Source organism: Elgaria multicarinata, chromosome 4 (assembly GCF_023053635.1).
Source record: "Elgaria multicarinata webbii isolate HBS135686 ecotype San Diego chromosome 4, rElgMul1.1.pri, whole genome shotgun sequence".
Classification (NCBI taxonomy): Eukaryota; Metazoa; Chordata; class Lepidosauria; order Squamata; family Anguidae; genus Elgaria; species Elgaria multicarinata.
In genome coordinates this window covers 127954730-127971584 of record NC_086174.1, presented here as the reverse complement: position 1 = coordinate 127971584, position 16855 = coordinate 127954730, and positions in this window count along the sequence as shown.

Genomic DNA, 16855 nt, shown 5'->3' with positions numbered 1-16855 from the left:
TTAAGCCCTTAGACATCTTGATAAGTGAGGGAACACACACACACAACTGAGAAGGTGGAAATTTAAGCTTCCACAGTAATAGGAAGTTGTAGATACAATGACTCAGAAGCCAGTGTAAGCCATAATGAATTAAACCCAGTTAGAGGTAGGATTGCAGCAGCCCTTGGGTATAGAATTAAACTCACCCACCCACACACCAGCAGATAACACTATGAATGGATGAAATGAATGGATGGCATGGGTACTTGAAAATAATAATGACTGGGGTAACAGATGACTGAAAAACCTGATAGCAATATTAGATCATGAATCAGTTTCTGGAATAGATTAGAGACCCAGTTTAATAATAAATGATTTAACACATTTTCATAGTACCTGAAAATTCCTATTTTTCATATAGCCACCAATGTCTGCCTCTATGCTGGAATATCTTCTTATTCAAATGCTAGACGTCCTCAAGTAGCCAGCAGATGTGGCAGTGTAAGATCTCTCTGTGACACCCAATGAATACACTGCCTGCCTGCCAGGCACAGAGAACTCGGGAGTTACATAATGTATGATGGTAAAGAGTGAGTCATGGTCACAATCATGGAGAAACCACAACTGATAAGAAATCATTTAAAACTAGATCGCACAATGAGGTACCATACCTCAGCCTTAGGAGAACCACACCCACATTCAGACGTACTCCCCACCCACAACCATGCAGTTGCTAGAAGAGTATTCTTTGTCTAAGTTTGCTTACAGTTTCCCTTCCGTCAGACTGATCAGTCCCAGCAAATTCAGCTCTTTTTACAAGAGGTCTAAGTGCCTTTACGTCTAATCAACAAAGCATTTCCGGTTTGGCAGATGTGTTCAAAACAAGGGCTGTTTTCTTGCGTTGTTAGTAGTTAATGCAGAGAGTGACCTGCTCTTGATCCTTTCATTTGTTCTTTTGTTTATCTTGCGCATATAATTCAAAATTGAGAGTTTAGTTGGTCATCCCTTTTTGACTGCCTTCCCATTGACTGAGACCACAGCTAGACCTAAGGTTTTTCCTGGGATCATCCAGGGTTCACCCCTGCCTGAGTACTGGATCCCCTGTGTGTCACCTAGATGAACAGGTTTGACTCCTGGACGATCCAGGGATAAACCTTAGGTCTAGCTATGGCCTGATTCTCCTGAAACACACTTCGTTGGAAAGCTCTTGACACAGATTCCATGAATAACAACAGTTTCTAGTATAATTCACATTAGGGAGTTTATGTCCATGAAGCTTTTTTTTTTTTAAGAATTAGGTATCTTCTGTAACAATGTACTATAATCTTTTGTTTTTAATATAAAAAATGGCAGGTATAATAATTAAATATTCTTTCTTGAAGGGGCTTCCAGACGAGGCTCTTAATGTGCAATCCCACTGCCTCACTGAGGTCCAGACATTGTTATCCCCAGTGTGTAGCCTTCCTGTGTTTTTCTGGCGCTTCTTCCATCTTTTTCCTTACTGCAGAAAATCTGTTTAGCGCTGGGTGCCCTCCATTTGGAAGCACCCTTAGCAGCTCTCGCAGCAATGGAACTGCAATGAGTAGCCCTGTGGTCAGCATCCTCCCGAGTGCCTCTGTTTGAAACTTGCACATCCCATTTTTCCAGAGGTATTGCTTGAGAAAAAATATGGCCCAGCTTTAGTTCAAACATCCAGTGTAATGTCAAGAAAATTAGCAGCAATTAACTGTTCACTTAAATCTCATAAACGTAAGAGCCATGTTGGAACGGACCAAAGGCTTATCAATTCCACATTCTATTTGCACAGTGGCCAACCAGATGCCTACGGGAAGCCCACCAACAGAACAAGAGTGAAACAATACCCGCTTGCTTATGAGCTCCATCACACCTACACATTTGCCCTCGAATTATGTGCCTTCATTTCCATAGCATTTGAAAGCCTGAGCACTTACACCTTTGCGCTTTTACGTTTCATTCATCTTTACACCTCTCTTCTCCTGCGCACCAGCGTATCGCTGTTGTTCCATTGAGATGCACTCTCAGATCTCCTTTGTACCTCCCCCTACAGTTCATTGGTTGGTGGTAGTTGGACACTCGCCCTCCCTAGTAATCAACATGGGGAACTCCTGGTCTTGCACTGCTTTTTCCTACGAAGTAGCTTCTCTTGTTACTGATGTACTATCGTGGTTATTCCCTGTTGCCTAGCCTACGGCAGTTCCCCTCACCCTACCTGGAGGCTTTGAAGCGTGAACTGGAGAGGGCTGCACGGTTGTGTAAATCCCATTGATTTCAACTGCATTTACATCCAATTCATACTAAAATCCCATGCATGCTTACCTTTGAGTAAACCCCATTGAACAGAGACACTTACTAAAATGGGGTTTACTCAAAGGTAAGCATGCATGGGATTTTAGTATGAATTGGATGTAAATGCAGTTGAAATAAATGAGATTTACTCTTGAGTAATGGAACCAGCAGATCGCTATTTTATAAACTTGGAAATGCACAGCTTTGATCCTGCAGACTACCAGGAAAAGGGTTTAAGGGGGAGAACTTTTAAAAATCCTAAAAAACCAAGGGATGAACCAATCTCATTCAAACTTGGCGTGCTGAAAACTCTACTTAAGAGCTATCACTGTGCCAATTTTGATCTCCTTATCTTTAAAAATGAAGGAGCTGTGGGCAAGGTGGGTGCATTTTCCACATTTCTTTTAAGGTGAAAATGTACCCCTGGTCATGCCTACTCAGGAGTAAGAACATAGAGTTAAATGGGATCTCTCTGTCTTCACAGTTGAGTGGAGAATCGCACCACCCTCCTCTTTTGTTAGTGAGACTGCCCTTAGACACACACGCCCCCAACAAAGAATGGGATGGTTGATAGAACGCAACCACAGAAATACACAGGAGGGAGGAGAGCATTTATTTCGCAGGGAGGGAAAATAATCCGGACTTTCTGCACTACAAAGAGAAATGAAACATGGAGGATAAGAGCTGAAATGAGTGCAGGATGCGTACAACATCATGTGGGTATCGGGCTGCAAAATTGCATACCTGGCATGGGGAGTGTGTGATAAATTGCTGGTGTGTTGGAGCCCTATATTCCCCAGCAACTGGTATTCAGAAGCATACAGCCTCTCTTACTTGAGGAATATATAGCCATCAGGACTAGTAACCATTGATAGACTTACCCTCCCCAAATTGATCTAATCCCCTCACAAAACCATGCAAGCTAATGGACATCACTACCACTTGTGATAATGAATTGCATAGTTTAACTATCTGCTTTGTGAAGAAATATGTCTGTCCTGAATCTTAAACGTTCACCTGGATCACCCTGAGCTTTAGTATCATGAGATATATCCACTAGTATCTCCTTTCTCCACACCACGCATAATCTAATAACCTCTATCATGTCCCCCTAACTCTCCTTTTTTCTATGCCATAAAGCCCCAAGTGTTGAAATTTTCCTTATAGGGGACTTGCTCCAGCCCCTTTATCATTTTGGTTGCCTTTTTCTTCACATATTTCCAACTCTACAGTACTATTATTTTAGGTGCAGTGAACAGAACTATACACAGTATTCCAAGTGTAGTCGCACCATAGATTTGTAGAAAGGCATTATGAAATTGGTGGGTTTGATTTTTGGTTCCTTTCCTAATGCTTCACAACAGCAGCCACATACAGGGTTGGCATTTTCATTGAGCTATCCACCAAGATACCTTTTGTGGTCAGTCACTGCTAACAATGGGCCAGTCAGGCCCCATCATCATATATGTGAAATTAGGAATTTTTTTTGCCCTAATGTGCATCGCTTTACACTTGCATATGTTAAACCATATTTGCCATAGCATGTAATGGGGAAGGCCTCACTTCCACATTCATGAATGCCTCACTGGAGTGTAGTTACATCTATTAAATTAGCTTATGCAACTGTTATTTATGCCTTACTTGTGGGTTACTGGAAGCATCTGGCTGACCACTGCTGGACACAGGATACTGGGCTAGAAAAGGGCTGATCTTCCAAGTAAAAGTAGGTGTCTACAGAAAGGAGAAACCTAATCCCCTGAGCTCAAGCTCAGATTTCACCATTATTTCAGTCTTTATTATTTATGAGTTCATTTGAATTTAATTACAGCACTTTTATATTTATATGCTGTTTTATTTTATTACTATTTGCTTGAATGAATTAATCACCTATTAATGTCTTATATTTTCAAAGGTTACTTGCCCCATTAAACAAGTTAATAAGCTGCATTTGATTCCCTGAGGTATGTGCCATTCAGCAGTCTGTGGACACCTTGGGTGTGTTACTTTCCAGACACATGCATGCTGAAGGGCATTTGTGCCGACAAGGTATATTTTTCACCTTTCCGTACCATCAGGTTCTTTTTATCTTGGGAGAGGTGAAACCTTTTTTGCAATCCACTGTGATAAGCAGCCATGTGTGATTCTGTGCGGTATCACCATAATTAAGGGTCCGCTCCTATGCATGTTTAGACAGAAAAAGGCCCTACAACTTCCAGAAAAACCCAGCCAGCACTCCAGTATATGTAGATTAATCTGGAGCTTCCTCATTCTCTTCCATTTAAGGTATAGTTCTCCTCAGGACAAGCCCAAGACCTTTTGCTACCTGAGACAAAGAACACGAGGATGCCATCAGTTTACAAAAGCTGACAGGAATCGTGGTTAAATGTTCCTTCAACATTGGCATATTAAGAGGTTGGGAAATCCAAGCTAGTCTGCTTTAGGGGTGCAGAAGGCATTGTGCCACTATTCCATCTTTTTCTCCTTAAAAAAAAATCTTCAGTAAGAAAAAGGTAGAAGAGTCAAGAGAAAAATACAGGAGGGTTACAAATGGAAGATATTGTTGTCTGGGTTCCACATAAAATTCTGTGAATGAGGCAGGGCAATGTTGTCATAAGAGCCTGGTCTATTGGAACCATTTCATACCCACTGGGCCTTTTTGCATGATCATGGCAGGCTAAACAAGCCACGGTGGTTTGTTTAAGCAGCGGGACATGGTGGCATGTGCTGAGCGTCACTTACCTAATCACCTGCCCTGGTGCAGCTTGTCTTGTCATCTGAACCTGGGCAGCGTGCGTTGTTTGAGGGGGAAACAATCTTCAAATAACCCAACAACAACTCATTGGTTATTTGAGACTTGTTTCCCCCTCAAACAAGCTGGGCTACCCTGGTTTGGATGACACAATAAGACACGCTTGGGCAGGTGATTAGGCAAACGTTGCCTTGCATGAGCCACCATGGCTGGCTTAGCCTATGATGATTGTCCAAACATGGTCAATGTCTCCATCCTCTTGGATCAAGTTGCCCCATTTTGTCCATCAGGTGTACAAACATTTCCTGGATATAAAGGGTGTTGCTTCCTCGCACTACCGATTAAAAGGCTTTGTGCAGGTATTCTTTTTTTCTATTTAGGCTTCGAAAATAAAAACATGGAGGTGACATGATGACACGTGCGCTGGTTCCACCCCCTCCACTCTGACCTCCCCGATGTTCATGAGGAACATTGGAAGAGACACTGTGACTGGGGGTGGAGGGGACAGGGCCAACACGCATCGCCATGTCCCCTCCAAGCTGACAAGCTTTCAAATGCCTAAGTAAGGCTCTTTATGCCATTTGATATTCCATTGGAGTAGGTGCACTCAGTCAGTCTCTGATGCTTCCCATTCAGACAAGCAAGCTTTGCTGTAGACATATATATATAACAGTGAACAGAGTTTGTTGTCCGCTAAGGCTAATTGATGGACACAAAGAGCTAATGGCCTAAATCTGTTGTCATCTGTAGAATGGAACTACTGAATGTGATCTCATTCTGAGATGAATATTATAAATACATATCTCATTGCATCATCACAGAGAGTTCATGATCAGTAAATGACTAAACTACAGTGCACTGGCTCCCTGGCAAACCCATTGTTGGATGTCTCCACCACATACCTGGATCACTGTATGGAAGATGAATTTCTGGGGACACAGCCCTTCCTTTAAAGCAAGTTCTACTGAAACTAGTGGTATTTGCTGTGTCGTAGATCACCTTGTTTGAGAAGAACCTGTTGTGGGAGCAGTAAAGGAACACCATGTGCTAACTTGTTGCTTTCCCTTTAATTTTCACCTCAGCTGCTCCCGCTGCTGAACCACTGACCTGCTTTTTAAAGGAAAAGTGATTTGACATGTCAGCTCCAGGTAGTGCTTTAGGGAAATTCAGAACAAAACTTGGCTGCGCACATGCAAATGTGATGTACGCAAGCAATGTTTACACTTGTGGTTATATCCTTGGCTCATACAAGCTGTATGAGCTAGTACAAACTTTATTTTTCATATTTTCTAGCAGAACAAGGAATAGGATTTTTAAAAATAAAATAAAATGGGAATCTGCTTCTAAAAATGTGATGTTCCCAAGAAATTATTTACGAAAACAGGCATTTCAAAAACTAGCAGATCTTTAAAGGAGAAAAGGGGGAAAGAACTAGCTGTTATTTTTATATATATATATATATATATATATATATATATATATATATATATATATATATATATATTTAAAAACCTCAACATGTATCGGCCATTGCAATAAATTCTACCTCGTTATGCAATATAATCTTAGAAATTCTTTCACTTTAATGCTTGGAATTCCTCTCACCTACATTCTAGGGGTGAATCTTCTTGTTCCACTGTTGGGCTCTTGGGAAATCAAATCACTGTGAATTTAATGCTTTTTAAAAGTTTTAAATTCTTTCTCCCCCTATTATTGTTAGCAGTAATAGTTTACATAGCTTTCAGTATATTAAAGCTATTATTTCTATTATTATTATTATCACTATTATTTCTTAGAATTTCATCCTGTTTTTCTGTTGAGGGGTGGTCTGAGCCTAGTTTTCCCAGTACAAAACCCTCAATGACACCACACTGGTTCTCTGGCCTTACTCTGTTTATCTTCACAGCAACTCTGTGAAGGGAGAGATAACAAGCATCATCACATGGGGGAAATCATGTTTCCTTACCATCGCTTCTCCACCCCTGCTTTTGTCCCTCATTACTTCCTCTTTCTGCCCAGAGGGGAAAGAGGAATTAAACAAAGACCACGTGGTTCATTCAGGGGCCGTTTGTATTGTACCACTTTTCCTGCACACAGCAGGAGATCGTGGCACATTCCATTTTTAAAGAAGTCAGATTGCAAAAAAACAATCATTCAAATAGTCCCTTAGTAGAGGCTACCACAACAATTATTTGATGCCTTCCTCAGAAGGCTTACCTGGTGCTTACTTTTTGTCTTTTCGGCTTACAGTGACAACCTTTTTATTTTCCCAGGCCTATTAAATTTGCTGCAGTCTTTAAAAATGTATTATTCTCCACTCTTTTATTTTTATACTGTGCCACATTGTATTGAATTACTCATTTTATTGTTATTGATTTTATCCTGCAAACCACCCAAAGAACATCTTGTTATAGGTTGGCCTAAAAAGATTGCAAATAAATCAATAAACTGTTGCAGCTCTTAACCCTTAATTATATCACAGCTAAACCTTAAAATCCAAAGGTAAAGCTTTACTGAATGACATTATGAAGAAATGTTAAGATAAAAGGCAACAGATTAATAAATGCTCCTGTCCTGAGCATCAAGAAAATCCTGTTTTATAAGTAGAGACAAAATGGATACTAGTGGGGGAACTCCTATGTGCAAAATACCACATAGGGCTCCATCACACCTATTTTTCCCCTCTGGTTTGTCTCCGAGTTTTGTTTTGCCTCTGTTTCACAAACGCTGCAAGGGCTCCCTACACACGGTCCCTTTCACTGGGTTTTCACTTGTTTGCTCTTCCATTCTATTCCACCCCACTCCTTCTCCTTCCTCCTCCAGTTCATTGGTTATGGTACTCTGATGGGCTTGGGCGCTCCCCACTCCCTGCTCTGGGTTTGTCATCTAGCAATTAAAGGTTTCATCTGGGCTCCATTTCTGCGGGCAATAAGGGAGGGTGGTGGTTGGAGCACTAAGAAGTTCATTCAACTGACTAACAAGTCCCTATGATGACCTTGCTGAAGGAGGAGAACCACCCTGCCCTCCCCTGGGGGACTCCTGTTCGACTCCTTGGCTGTTGGCCTGTGGAGTCCCTCAGTGCTCTGTTTTGTCCCCCATGTTGTTTAATATATACATGAAACCGTTGGGAGAGGTTGTCTGGAGTTTTGGGGTGCGGTGCCACCAGTACACTGATAACACCCAACTCCTTTCCACCCAATTCCAAGGAAGCTGTTTCTGTGCTAAACCGGTGTCTGTTGGCAGTAATGGATTGGATGAGAGTGTACAAATTGAAGCTTAATCCAGACAAGACAGAGGTGCTCCTGGTCAGTCGAAAGGCAGATCAGCTTGTGCTGGATGGGGTTACACTCCCCCTGAAGATACAAGTTCGCAGCTTGGGTGCATTCCTGGATTCAGCCCTGAGCCTGGATGCCCAGGTTTCAGCGGTGGCCAGAAGTGCATTTGCACAGTTAAAGCTAGTGTGCCAACTGCGCCTGTTCTTTGAGATGTCGGATTGGATTACTGTAATGCACTCTTCGTGGGGCTGCCTTTGATGACTGTTCAGAAACTTCAGCTGGTTCAAAGAGCTGCAGCCAGATTGTTGACCAGGGCTCGTTACAGGGAGCATACAACTCCAGTTAAAACAGCTGCACTGGCTTCCTCTCTGTTTCTGGGCACAATTCAAAGTGCTGGTTATCACCTATATAGCCCTCTACAACTCAGGTCCAGGTTATCTGAAAGACTGTATTCTCCCTTATGAGCCTGTCCATGCTCTGAGATCTTCTGGAGAGGCCTTTCTCTCACTCCCACCAACATCCCAGGCATGCCTGAGGAGAGGGCCTTCTCGGTGGCTGCTCCAGGGCTCTGGAACTCCCTTCCCAGGGAGGCCAGGTTGGCTCCCTCTGTGCTACAGTTTCGGAGGCAGGCAAAAAATTTTTTGTTTCAGCAGGCTTTTGGAACTATACTGGACTTGTGTTAATGTATTGGATCCCCATCTTTTAACCTGTTAGTTTAAAAAAAAAACATGTTTTTAATTTTACTGTAGGTTTAATTGTTTTAACTTTCGCAATTTATATTTATATGTTTTAATTGTACATGTTTTAATTTTGTAAACTGCCTTGAGTCCCAGTACTGAGGAAAAGGTGGGATATAATAATAATAATAATAATAATAATAATAATAATAATAATAATAATGTTTCCATTAGTACAAGCCCCCAACAAAGGAAAAAACAAGAGGGGAAAATAATCCACTTTCCCCGCACCAAAATAAACCGCAACAAGGGGGGGACGGGGCAAGATGAGTGCAGGACAGGGATAAAGTCATGTGAGTACCACGCTGCAAATCCACATACCAGGATTTGCAGGAATGGCGATTGTGTTATAAATTGCACCCATTGGAAGGAACGTAACTGTTCTAGCTCGTGGAAAAATCCTCTCTGAAAAAAATAACGTTGGGACAAAATTTCAGAACCTTTAAATCCATGATGAAACCTGAAGAAGGCCCAAAGCATTCAACATAGCACCAAACCCCTAATCCCTAACACACCTAATCCAGATCAAAAGCTGAACCATATGTTCTTCTGTGGTTTCTAGACACAAAAGATACCTGTTGGCTTTAGACAGTTAAGACTTCAAGATGCAAACAACATGCAATGGATTCACTATCATTTAAGCTGAGCTTATGAGTTGTATTGTATTCTATGCCAGGAAATACTGTTCTATTTGGTTATTTCTCATGTATTTTGTTTTAAGAGATATTGTGATATCTTTCTACAAGGCTGAAGGATTCTCAGAGATAAAAGTGCATCATATGGCACAGCAGTTGCCATGGCAAAGACTTTGTGCTATTACGGGACCTTATTCTGCCAGAGGATTAGAGGAAATGATGTCAGCGGTGTGCCTACCTAGAGCTCCTGTATCATCAGTGTGTGCTGCCTGTTTAGTTCAGCTGAATGTAGCACTCTCTAGCTTGCTTTAAAATTAATAGAAAGAGCCTACTTTTTTACGAGTCTGTACATGTGAAATCTGAAGTGCTGAATGAATCTTGGCAAACAGCAGGACAGGTAAATGCACAGCTAAGAAAGGTAGCTCCAAGCATCTCTCCATAATAATACTTGCTTTTTATTTTTTAATTATTTTTATTTGGGGGCAGATGTGTGGGAGTTTAACTAATATTCATCAGTTATATAAGTTCTCTGAACTCCTAAGATAAAAAGGTTCTATAGAGATGCAAATTTCCATTAGTAGTTAATGAACCACCAAAGAAGAGCAGTTAGGTTTTGCTTCAAGGCATACTATAATCTTGTGCTGTGCACAATTGCATGAGAAAATGACCAACAATCAGGGTTAGGGAAGGTGCTTGTCATCCCACTCACAAAAGCTCCAGTGATTTAACACAAGAGAAGTACACGGTTTGGGCAAATAAATACATGTGGTCAAACTGGCGCCAGTCCAGTTAAGAGAATCCTCTGTGGAAAGCTTTTTTTTTTAATCAACAGTGATAGACATATCCTGATGCCTGAATACCTCTGCATAACATAACGTATGTCAATGGTGAGCCCTCAAGATTTTTGGCCTTCAGCTCCCATTAGCCCTAGTCAGCATAGGCAATGGTGAGAGATTACGGGAGTCGTAGGCCAACCCTTCTGGCCACATTGCCCACCCTTGACATATCTCCGACTTTATAAGGCCTGTCTACCCCCTCCTCCTTACCCACATGTACAGGCCAACCCCATCCATTTTTGTTCTGAAGATACAGGTACTTGTATCTTTTCCACATGGAAGAAATAAAACAAAAAACAAAAACAGTTGTGGAGAGGGGGGAAGTTCTGAATGAAAAGGCAGCCAGAAGTGGTCAAGTTAAGCTGCTGATCCCCCCCTTCTATCATCCCCAGAACAACAATACTCACAATCTTCCAATGAAATTTGTGGCCTTAAGAAAGTACCTTTGGTTTTTAAAAAATGTTGCTTCCTTACAGATGCTCCTAACGTTACCAATCAAAAGACATTCTGCTGTTGTTTATTCCTTAACTTTTTTTTTTTTTTGGTGGAAAGAAAAAAGGCTGAAGAACCAGTATTTATTTATTTATTTAAATATATTTCAGGACAGAAGTCTTCACAAGGCGGCTTACAACAATAAAATACATAAAAACAGTTAAAAGCAGTAAAACCATAATCACAATAAAATAGCAATTAAAAACAATAAAATCAACAATAAAACCAGCAAGAACAACAATCACAGCAAGAACAGAACTCACCATGGAAAATCCATGGTAAAATAAAATGTTTTCAAGGCCTTCTTAAAAGCCTGCAAGGGTAGTGCATAGTGGACCTGCGATGGGAGTTTGTTCCACAAGTGTGTGAGGCCACTGCTGAGAAGGACCTCTCCCATGTGATTACCGACCTACTAATACTCCCCTACCAATACTTGGGCGATCATCCCTACCAATACTCAGGTGGCCACATTCTGCACCAGTTGTAGTTTCTGAACCGATTTCAAAGGCATCCCCACAGACAGCGCATTACAGTAGTCCAGCCTCTCCAGATAGGGCTGCAACAGACAGATTGCACTCCTGGACACTGCAGCCACCTGGACTTCCCCAATTCAGAGGAAAACATGGGAGAGTTAGAAGTGGAAGATGTCATGTCCCCCCCCCCCCAACCCGCCACTTGCCTTCAACCCCCCTGTAAAATTCCATGAATGAGGAAGGGTATGATTAAAGTCTCGTCTGGAAAAATCCAAAAGATACACGTTGCTGCATGTCATGTGGAGTTTGGCCCTAAATGCCTCAGAGCAGCAGCCTCAAATTATTGCTATAACCTGAAGGGAAGATTCTTTAGCTTCTCGTGTGGCTCAGTATGGTGTTGCCAATCTGAATCAAAACGGAGCCTTTCTCAGAAAAGCTAGTTCAAGAATAAAAAAAAAAAATACCTGTAAGCTTCGCTGCTACTGAAGTGTTTTAAGTAGAGGTTTCAGTTACCTCTCAGTTGTTTGATCTGCAGGCTTCCAGTCACCCACTGGCAACTATTGCAGTTTTGACAAATTGCATTTGTTTCACAGTGAGTGTGTGTGTGGGGTGGGGACAGTTCAAACATGTTAATGTGATGGGAAATGGGAGAAAAGTTTGGCTCTAGAGCAGCCTTCCTCAACCTGGGGCGCTCCAGATGTGTTGGACTGCATCTCCCAGAATGCCCCAGCCAGCTGGCTGGGGCATTCTGGGAGTTGTAGTCCAACACATCTGGAGCGCCCCAGGTTGAGGAAGGCTGCTCTAGAGGGATTTGCGTATTTTAAAGACTGACAGGGTAATCCTGTACGTTATGGGGTGGGGTGGGGTGGAAGCTCTTTCAGCCGGAGAGCCAAACTCCATTTTGGAGAAGCTCTGCAGGAAGCAGGAACATTCCAGTGATGGGTGGGGCCAAAGACAAAAGGGGTGGAGCCAAATATACTGTCAGTATATTAGCTTTAGGGGAGGCATTTCAACCATTTTAGAATGGAGGGGAAATGCCACAAAACTAAGCCAGGAACACACTAAACAGTCAGTGGTTGAGGAAAGTGGTGAGGCCAGGACTTAGCTATCTGGAGAATGTCAGCTAGGCTGGATTCAGAACCTAGGCATGAGCTTCTGCATGCCTGCTATACATGTTTAGTCAGAACCAAGCCCAACCAAGTTCAATGGGGTTACTCCATAGTAAGTGGGTTTAGGCTTGCAGCCTGAATATTCTCATTGCTGTATGGGCAGCACAAGGAATTTCCTTTCTAAAAAAGCCAAAAATCCCAGTAACTAAGTAATAACAGGCACTATAGTAATATAAGACAATATAATATACTATAATATCTAAGATAATAATAACAACAACAACAATATAACAGGCTAAGTAATTATGGATAGCTCTTAGCGCCACCGATCAAAAATGATGGTGTAGCTACTCTCTTTTTCCCTTCATAAAGGATTTTCTGTGGTAAGAAAAAGGATGGAAGAAGCAGTGGGGTAACGTTGGAGGATTATAAATGGAAGACGATTCTGGAGGTACCTTCAATAAAATTCCATGAATGAAGGAGGGAAATTCCATGCTAAAAGCATCATCTGGAAGCATCCAGAATCTCTCAGCATAATTACTTCACGGGGTTGATATGGGTATATAAGGCATGTGTGTGTGCATGTGCGTATCTATGTATGTATGTGTGATGGAAAAGAACCATGCATTGTGTGGCATACTTTGACACTATGATGTACTTTGAGGAAGGTACAGATAAACATGAAATAAATAAATAAGTTTATGAAAAAGGCTTTTGCAATGGTCTTCAGGCAAACTGAATTCTTGTACTGATTGCCCTACATGAGAATGTTTGACCCAATTTCCTCCAGAGAAACTGGCCCAGTTATAATGTGTCACCTCACCTACTGGGTTGTGTCTTCTGTGACAAAGAGGCAGTCTGTCCTCTGAAACTCTTCTATAATGAAGGGAAGATCAAGTAACAGTGTAAATGCAGACAAAAGGCAAGTGACGGTCAGGACCCACTGACCCGCATTTTAATTTTACATCAAGAAAATCCAAATAATACAAATCGCAAAACAGTGTGGAAGCTAAGCACACATTGATGTATTTTATATTGTTTAGCCCACTTCTAAAAGCCAGAAATTGACAGGAAACAGAACTCCATCAAATTAGGCTCTATCTCTAAGCCAATTTTCTCCTTAGCTGGACTCCCTTATTGCCTTAAGACAATAGTGAAGACATCCTTTTTTAATCTGATACCCCAGACCTCCATGTCCAGTATGTATGCTTTGGGAGCATCTACATGGAGACACTTTCTGAAGCGATTTTGTTTAAATCTGAATTTAAAAACAAAAACAAAACACTTTCCCGGGGCAAATGGCACCTGCACCTGCATTAAAGGATAACAAAGAAACAAGTGATTTGCCGGAATATGTTAAGAACGGGCATAGGGTCTGGATGGTTTGTCTTAGATATGGACAATATTTCAACCATGAGTTTCCTTTGGAAAATGTTTTATCACCCTTGTCCTGATGAAATAATACAAAGTATTGAATACTGGAAGTCAATCTAAAGATGCCAGCAAAACTTTTGAGGAGCAGATCCTCATAGAATATCTGAGATCGTCATGGATTTTACCTTTATCCTGATGGAGACCCCCCCCCCCACACACACACAAGCTACTATCTAAACACAGCTCTTATCCATGTGCTCAGACTGCATTATAAAATCACGGACACTGCCCTTTGTGGCCCCACTGTGGTGCAAAAACATAATTGCAAGCCATGGGTCCTCATGATTTTATGTGTAGATACTTCATTCCCACCGTCTACTCATATAAGAAATATGTGCTAATGATAGTACTGCAGCAGTTATGGCTACTGTGCTTCATGGGACCCTTCTGTAAAAATCCTGAATCCTGATGATCTACATAGGTCACAAAAATCCAGTCTTATAATTGTTAACAGCTGCTTCCACAGATGTAATTATTAAAAAATCATCTCATGGTGCAAACTCACATATACAAAGCATGGATCCTCAGGATTTTTATATGGGGATACTCATCAGTTGATCACAGACCCTACCTGTAAACATGAAAATCACGGAATCACTTGCCTTGAGACCTGCCATGGGACAACGTAGAGTATTTTGTATTAGCCAGGTCCTAGATCTAAGATAAGGAAGCCTTGTCGATGCATCAAATCCGTCATCTAATCATAGCTTACATCCATGCCCACAGACTGCACTGTGGCGCAAAAGCCGACATCCAATGTGTTCTATTATTAGAAACTGGATTTATGTAGCTTGCCTGTAATAACCATGAGGATCTGTGCTTCACATCTAGCTTTTTGCTCCGTGGCAACACCTTGAAAAACTGAATCTGTGATTTTCATGCAGACCTATAAAACATCTGGATCTTTCTCTTTGTGCTAGGGCAGTACTATGAAGTGTTGGGGCCATGATTTTTTTTACTTTGCATTTCACAAGAGCTATGAATAGACAGTAGATTTTTGCAGACTCTGTCAGAAATTGCAAAAATTCAGAAGGATCTGCAAATCCAACTAGCCCCGGCTCTGTGACTGCTTTACCCAGGGGAAGTGGTTTGAGGCAATCCAAGGCCCAAAACCAGATTTCTGTCCAGCAGTTCAGATGAAAGTTTATATTTGACAAATATTATGTTAGTTGCCTTGTGAGCTTTCAAGTTACACAAAAGCTCTTTTACTTTCTTATCTGAAAAAAGTGGTTTGCAAAGTGTGGTAGCAAGTATTCATCTTGCAAAAAACTGGTTCCTTTGTAAGCTTCCAGACACACCGCTCCCGGTGCTACCAATCAAAACGTATTGTGCTGTTATTCCATCTTTCCCTCCATAACAGATTTTTTGTGGTAAGAAAACACACGGAAAAAGAGGTGGAAAAGCAAGGAAGGGTTATTTATGTATGTATGTATTATACCTCACTTTTACACAAAGGAAATAGTGTTCAAGGCATCTAAGAATAATAACATTTAAGATAAAAATATTTTAAATTCTAATATTTATAAATACAAATAGAAGGTAACAACAGTTGGAGCTCCCCCCATCTGCAAAATTCCACAATTTTTCACTCAAGGTCAAAGTGGAGAAAAGACTTCTGTATAATTTGTGTAGTTTACAAATTGCAGATGTGGTCAATTAAAGGTGCCTTCCCAAAAGTTTTGGATTCCGCTTTTTTAAAAAAACTAAAATAAAATTGATTGTTTGGCGAATAATCACGGGCCAAGGAGCAAATCCTTCAAGGCTCATGGCCTGCTTGTGCCAATTTGAGGTTGACTTGGCTGGCTTTGCTTTAGGTCCAAACCAATGACCCTATTTCCTGCCTTTGGAACTTATGGCATGACTAGCATCTTAGCTGAAGAAGTTGAAAAGAGGCTGTTGTGCAAGGAGCACATTAAAAGTTACCCTGAAGTGCTGCTGCTTGCATCCTTCCTGTCATGCCTTATTTCCATTCTGGGGGTCTGGGTGGTCTCAGTAAAAAAAGACATAGGAAGAGCAGCAGTTTGAGACATTGCTATGGGATAGGAGGTGTGGGGTGTATAGCCTGCGGGGGTGGGGAGAAGAGAAATAAAACAAAGCGGCCTAAGGGTTCTCTAGGACTTCCGGTTCCCAATTAGAGTTGGTAGAATCATCCATGTGCGGGGCAAAAGCAGTGGCATTACCTAGGAATGCATGTGAAAACTCAAATAAAAAAGCAGGCAGGGCCAGACGTTTTTTCTTTTTAGTACTTTGAATTTAGTCCACTCTGCCCCCATCCCCAAAATAGCAATTAGCTACCTAGGCATTGAACCTGGGAGAGGAGGGCAGCTTCTGTGCCTGTAGGCTGTGTGATGATTAGCAGAAAATCCTACACATGCAACACACACACACACATATCAGGGCATGGGAGGAATGTTGCACTATTTGAATGTCTTCAGTATTCTGCATCCAGAGTGAAATGTTGCTTTAATAATAATAATAATTTTTAAAATGCCACTCACTACCTGGACAGCATCACCGCACAGAGGCCACTAGTCTTGCTCTATAGTGATCCTTCCAACACACTTGTTGCGCATGTGGAAAATGCTAACGGCAACTGGAAGTGAGGGCTGTGTAAAACTCTTTCTTCGAATACGTCTCTTCGGGGAGGGGAGGGGAGGGGAGGGGCGGATCCGATCGCCTGACGCCCGGCACGCCGCACTCGCGTTCGCCACCTCTGCCTGACGTCATAATAGCGGTTGGCGAAGGCTGCGGCCCGGTCGGAGCCGATCGGGGCTGGTTTGAGCTGGTGCGTTGTCATGGTGACGCGGCCGGGACCTATAAATAGAGGCG